Source organism: Coenobita brevimanus, chromosome 38 (assembly GCF_032717465.1).
Source record: "Coenobita brevimanus isolate Jiangsu-jjx chromosome 38, ASM3271746v2, whole genome shotgun sequence".
NCBI lineage: Eukaryota > Metazoa > Arthropoda > Malacostraca > Decapoda > Coenobitidae > Coenobita > Coenobita brevimanus.
The window spans coordinates 14,029,285-14,035,539 of NC_136991.1; the positions used below are offsets into that span (position 1 = coordinate 14,029,285).

Here is a 6,255-nt window from a genome sequence, read left to right on the forward strand (position 1 = left end):
TAACACAGAGAAATCACTTAAATGGCCAATCAACGCCGGAGACGAGACACATGTGTCCAACTCAGAGATCCATGCGTCATGCCTCCGGTACGTTTTATTCCCTGAATAATGTTTATGACGACACTGGAGATTATTAATCACAAGAAGAGTACTGTCAACACATACGGTACAATAATTCAGCATTGTCATTAGGGACACTGATTTCATCGGGAATCTCTGGATAAGAGAATTCATGAAAATTAGGCAGCTCTATTAATGACAATAACTCCCTCACACTCCTACCAAACTTCGCATTCATGTCGCCAATTATAATAACCTCATTATTTATATACCTAGAGTTTAGCTTTTCCTGAATTGATGTGAAAGAGATAAGGGAATAATACTGTGAATCATTTGGCGGAATATAACAGAAGCCAAACAATATCCCTTGTATATCGCAAAATTGCATCCACGCTAGGTCTCCTGTGTTTGTGTCAATATCATGCACCGAATGAGAAAGACAACTTCTAACACATACCACTGTACCTCCCCAGTCAGCTGAGCCAACTACCTTACTTCTGAACGTTACATATCCAGGGAATGACACTGGTAGGGGAGTCTTAACTTCGGTAATGCAAATCACATCATAATCAAGTAGTAATCGTTGTACATTGGGCTTTTCCAATTTCATACATACACCATTAATATTCCACGATAATATTCTCAAGTTGCTCACATGCTGTGGTGGATTTATAAAAACTGCGAATTCCAACCATCGATAACTACATCATCCTTGTACAGCTTTCGTTCTCGCGTGTCAAGACGAATGATGCACAAGCATTATCTGGGAGTGCTTTCTCCGTTGCCTCAGCATCCCGCAGCCGACGCCACTCCCTCCTGACTCTGGGGTGGACATTTTTCTTTATGTATATTCTACTAAAATTATCTTCGGAACTTTTCAGATGATTAACGTTGTCCAGGATACAGGTAAGTTGACTCTCGTCTGCCAGCGTGAACAAGATGGGGCGGCGGCGAGACGTCCTAGTCTCACCGGATCGTGTGTTGCCTCCAAGCCGACGATGTGTAGGCTACCAGCTGCGCTATCAACGCCAGTCTTTGACCAGATCTTGCAAATTTTATCTTGATCTGATATAGTGCCATCCAGAGCCTCATGCTCATCAGGCACACCCAGGATCACGATGTTGGCGTCTCTCTTCCTCTGATCCAGCACTTCCCAGAATTGTTGCTGCTTCGAAATAATTTCCGCCAGCATATCCACCCTAGACTTCAGTTCAATGTAGTTCTTACTAATCTGACTGTCAGGAGATGTAATCATATCTTTCAGCCTCTGCATTTCATTCATGACCACTCCAAGCCTCTCATTGATCCTTGCGAGCTCGCCTTCTTCATTAGATGATAATATACTATCTATTAAGTCATCTTTGTTGATTTTCACAAGCAGGTGACACTGTAATTTCCGCAGCTCAGTAAGTGGTTTGGTTGCCATGGTTACGCGAAGCCACCACAGCTGAACCAGCTGTCGAAGAAGAACAGTCAGGTGTTGACACAGGCTCGCTTGTTTCTGCGCATGCACATAAGCCAGGGGACGGGGTCGAGGGGCTGTTTCATATATCAAATCTGTAATATCGGACTCTGAAACGGAAAGCAATCGGCAGTACCATGCATATTTCAGCAGTAATGTGAATCATCCACCTCAGACACCGGACCCAATCAGCACGCAGGGAGACCCCACAACATAGCAACACATGCCAGCCATTCACGATGTGTTGCCAGAGCCGTCTACCAGATGAACCAAGCCAACCATCCACCCCTCCACCCCTCATGCCTCACTCGTTGCTGCATTGCTGTGATTTCGCTTATGGCCCCTTTGTGCACCATGCCCTTGTGCCCTGACTACTGTACCCTAGTTCTGCATGATGGCTGAGACTGTGGCTTTGTAGTGATGCTAATACCACGTGAGTATGATTATGATTATAGTATTTACTGTATTACTGTACTATATGCGCACTCACAAGCAGTGATTTCTGCTCAGGGGTGCCCCCTTCCTACAACTGTATACTCAGCGAAGGGGGAAGAGAGGGACGGAACGAGCTCCACCAACCTATACCCCAGCTTCCAATCTTCTCCCATACCCCTACCCAACCTCTCCCCACCCATCATTTTTAACTGGAGGTTAAATGCAAAGGCAACCTCATAGTGAACATTCTTGGCCACACTATTATTACACAAGCATGAAACACTGAGGTATGTAAAAAGTATATGATGTAACTATCGGCTCCCTGCAGCAAGAAAATAATGAACTGTGCCATTGACAGTAAAACAATAATGTTAACAACGGCCACTCCAGCCCTCATGCGTTGGGTGCACTGCTTTGAACACACACACATCTACACACACAAGGAGTAAAGGAGAACAGATGTGCGTCGACAGCGCTCCATACCGAGCCAGCATGGCCAGTGGCATTACCTAAATTAGTATCTTTATATGAGTCAAGCTCTGTACCAGGTTAGACTAAATGATTTTTTATAAAATAAAAAAAATAAGAAGTTTAAACAAGACTTGTTCAAACAGAAAAGAGAACCGAGTGGCGAAAGAATGCGCTCAGTCAGTTGAAGTTTGTTTAAACTACAACTGCCCCGGGGAATGTAAGTACACTGTGCTTTTAGTATTGCAAAATGGACACATACTTTAGTAAAGCAAATTTGGAAAAGAAAAGGGATCAAGGTAGAAAGCAAGATGATTTCTACCAAGAACTGGTTGAAGTGGAGACACAATAGACTAGTTGAACGTGTACACAAACTGGAGATGGCTTTCAAAAATGAAATTGATGAAATAAAGAAGCAGATGCACTTGCAAAAGGAAGAAATAGAAAAACTAGGAAGGGAGGCCAACAAGAAAGACACAACCATCAGTGAACTAACAGTGGAATTGAGTACACTTAGGAAGAAAATGAGTGAAATGGCAAGTACAGTATTCAATCACGAGAGTATTATGGAAGAGTTCAAAAATGATACAGAGACAATTAGGCAAGTAAGCAGTCTGATAGACCAGAGCAGTGATATTGATAAGATAACACAGGTGAATGAAGCTGTGCAAAGCTACAAAAATGATGTGGAAACCACTTATGCTGAAATGGTGAAAGTAAAGAAAGACTAAGAAACAAGGGTTGAGGAAAAAATCATTAAAAAGGAAGTGAAAAGAATAATCCAAAACAACCCAAAGTTAGTCAGAGATTCAGTAGATATCAACAAATCTATAGTAATCACTGGTATAGAAGAGGAAGAAGTAAAAAACAAGATCACAAGAGACAAAAAGGAGATGGCAAATGTAATGAGCTTACTGCAAGAAGTATCAGAGGAAATCTGTAGTAAAGATATAGAGGAACACAAAAGGTTAGGGAAATACGAAAAAAGCAAGACAAGACCCCTAAAGGTAACTTTCCAGAGTGTAAACACTGTGGAGGAGATACTAAAAAATGCAAAGAATCTTATGGAAAAATAGTTCAAAAATGTATGGATAAAAAGATCCCTAACACAAGAGGAACTGGAATTACTGAAAGAGAAGAGGGAGGAAGCAAAAACAAAAAATGAGGGACGATCAGAAGAGGAGAAGAACACATTTTTTACAAAGTAATAGGATTGCAGGTACGAAAATGGTACACAAACAGGAGGGAATAAAAAGGAGGAAGGTAGTAGAACCATGTCATGACAAGTATATAAACAAGATGATAACGTTGATGTACTCAAATGTGGATGGAATGGTATCTAAATTACTAGAGACGAATGATTATGTCAGAGAAAATGAACCACATATAATATGCCTAACTGAAACAAAATTAACACCAAGGATATCCAATGACATACTAAACTTAGAGGAACACAATATATGGAGAAGAGACAGAAATTTAAAAAAAGGAGGAATTATAATATTAACTAAGAAAAATCTAAAAGTCAATGAAATAAAACTAGATATACCATCACAAGTAGAACTGATTGCAATAGAGATCAACAAATCTGAAGGGAAAGTAATTGTAGCCAATTTGTACATGCCACCCAGATCAAACACATGGGAAAGAGACGAATATGAGGACCTGGCAGAGAGTACAATTCAGAGTTTAAGATCATTACTACATAAAATGGAAGAGAAATCGGAAAGAATTATACTAACTGGAGATTTTAATACAAATATAAATTGGAATACTCTAGATATAATTAGCCAAGAAAGCTGTTGGGACCAAAAGCTCCTGGATCTCGTGCAAGAGTTTTTCCTAACGCAACATGTGAGGGAAACCACCAGAAAAAGAGGACTCGATGTACCTTCAATGCTAAATCTAATATTTACTAGGGAAGAAAATGATATTGACAGTTTAATATATCACCCTCCACTCGGCAAAAGTGATCATGCAGTACTAAACTACAACTTCAGGATTGTATATGACATAGTTAACAGCAATGAAAGTTACAAAAAGAGGCTAAAATATAAAAAGGGAAATTATCAAGACCTAAAGAAGTATTTCTTAGAAGTTGATTGGGAAAATGAGCTTAGAGGACAAAATATAAATGCTGTATATAATATATTCTGTGAATTTTATGAAATAGGAGTCCAGAAGTACATCCCACAGCACAAAGAAGCAGATAAGAAAATACAGAAATGGTTCAATACAGAATGTAAAAAATCAAAAGAAAGAAGAGATTTGTTGTGGACTAGATACAGAAGACACAATAGTGAAAGGGCGTATAATAATTACAAACAGGCAAGAAACGATTATACAAGAATAAGGTTGAAACCCAAAAACAGTTTGAGGAGGATATAATAAATAAAAGTTGTAATCAACCAAAGCTATTTTACAGCTACATCAGAAGCAAAACCAAAGTAAAAGATATAATACAATCCATTACGGACGAGAGAATCACCTATACACAAGAGAAAGATATTTGTGAAGCGCTAAATAAGAATTTCCAATTAGTTTATACAGAATAAAAAAATTTTGAGAGGGACTATGTGGAACATGTATGTCCACACATACTACCAGATATACAAATATCAGAAAAAGTAATACAGGAGGAGTTAAGTAAATTAGACAGAGGAAAAGCAAGTGGTCCTGATGAAATTTCATGTTGGGTACTACGAAAATGTGCAAAGGAGTTAAGTAAACCATTATTTTTAGTTTTCAAGAAATCCTTGAGTCAAGGTAAACTACCTGATATTTGGAAGAAAGCAAATATTGTCCCCTTATTCAAGAAAGGAAATAGACAAAATCCACTCAACTACCGACCAGTATCGCTGACCAGTGTTGTAAGCAAGGTATTAGAAAAGCTTATAAGAAAAGCTTGGGTAAATCATCTAGAAGAACACAGTATGATAACAGAAAGACAGTTTGGTTTCAAAAAAGGAAAATCATGTGTTACTAATCTGTTGAGCTACTATGACAGAGTAACAAACACAATACAGGAAAGAGAAGGATGGGTGGACAGTATCTATTTAGATTTCAAGAAAGCATTTGACACAGTACCACATCAAAGACTTTTATGGAAACTGTACTACCAAGGAGGAATTCGAGGCCAACTGTTTTGTTGGATGCAAGATTTTCTCATAAAAAGAGAAATGAGAACAGTACTAAGGGGAAACTACTCATCATGGAAAGAAGTGACTAGTGGAGTACCACAGGGTTCAGTGCTGGCACCGATCATGTTTTTAGTGTATATAAATGATGTAAACAGTAACACTGGAAATGAAAGCTATCTGAATATGTTTGCAGATGATGCAAAAATACAAAGGAGAATTACTAACACAGACTCTTGTAAAGAGCTGCAAGAAGAATTAAATAAACTTCATGAATGGAGTAATACATGGCAAATGGAATTCAATGTGGACAAGTGTCATGTAATCAAGTTTGGTAAAAGTGGAAAAAGACCTGATTGGGATTATACGTTAGGAAATAAAACCCTATACACATCAGAAAGAGAGAAGGACCTAGGTGTGATTATCAATAACAGACTATCTCCAGCTGACCACATCAGCGAGAAGGTACGGAACATGTATACACTGCTTGCAAATATGAGAATAGCATTCACATACATAAATGAAGACATGCTAAGAAGGATAATAACATCATTCATTAGACCAACCCTGGAATATGCATCAGTAGTCTGGAGTCCTCATCTCAAAAAACACATAGACAAGATTGAAAAAGTTCAAAGGGCCACTACAAGATGGATACCAAGCTTATGGGACCTAAGCTACGAAGAAAGACTA

At 38.8% G+C, this 6,255-nt stretch overlaps 1 pseudogene; it reads right to left on the reverse strand.

Annotated features, from left to right (window-relative positions):
- Positions 1-729: 729 nt before the first annotated feature.
- LOC145396445 (uncharacterized) lies at positions 730-1,486 on the reverse strand (annotated as a pseudogene).
- Positions 1,487-6,255: the final 4,769 nt, after the last annotated feature.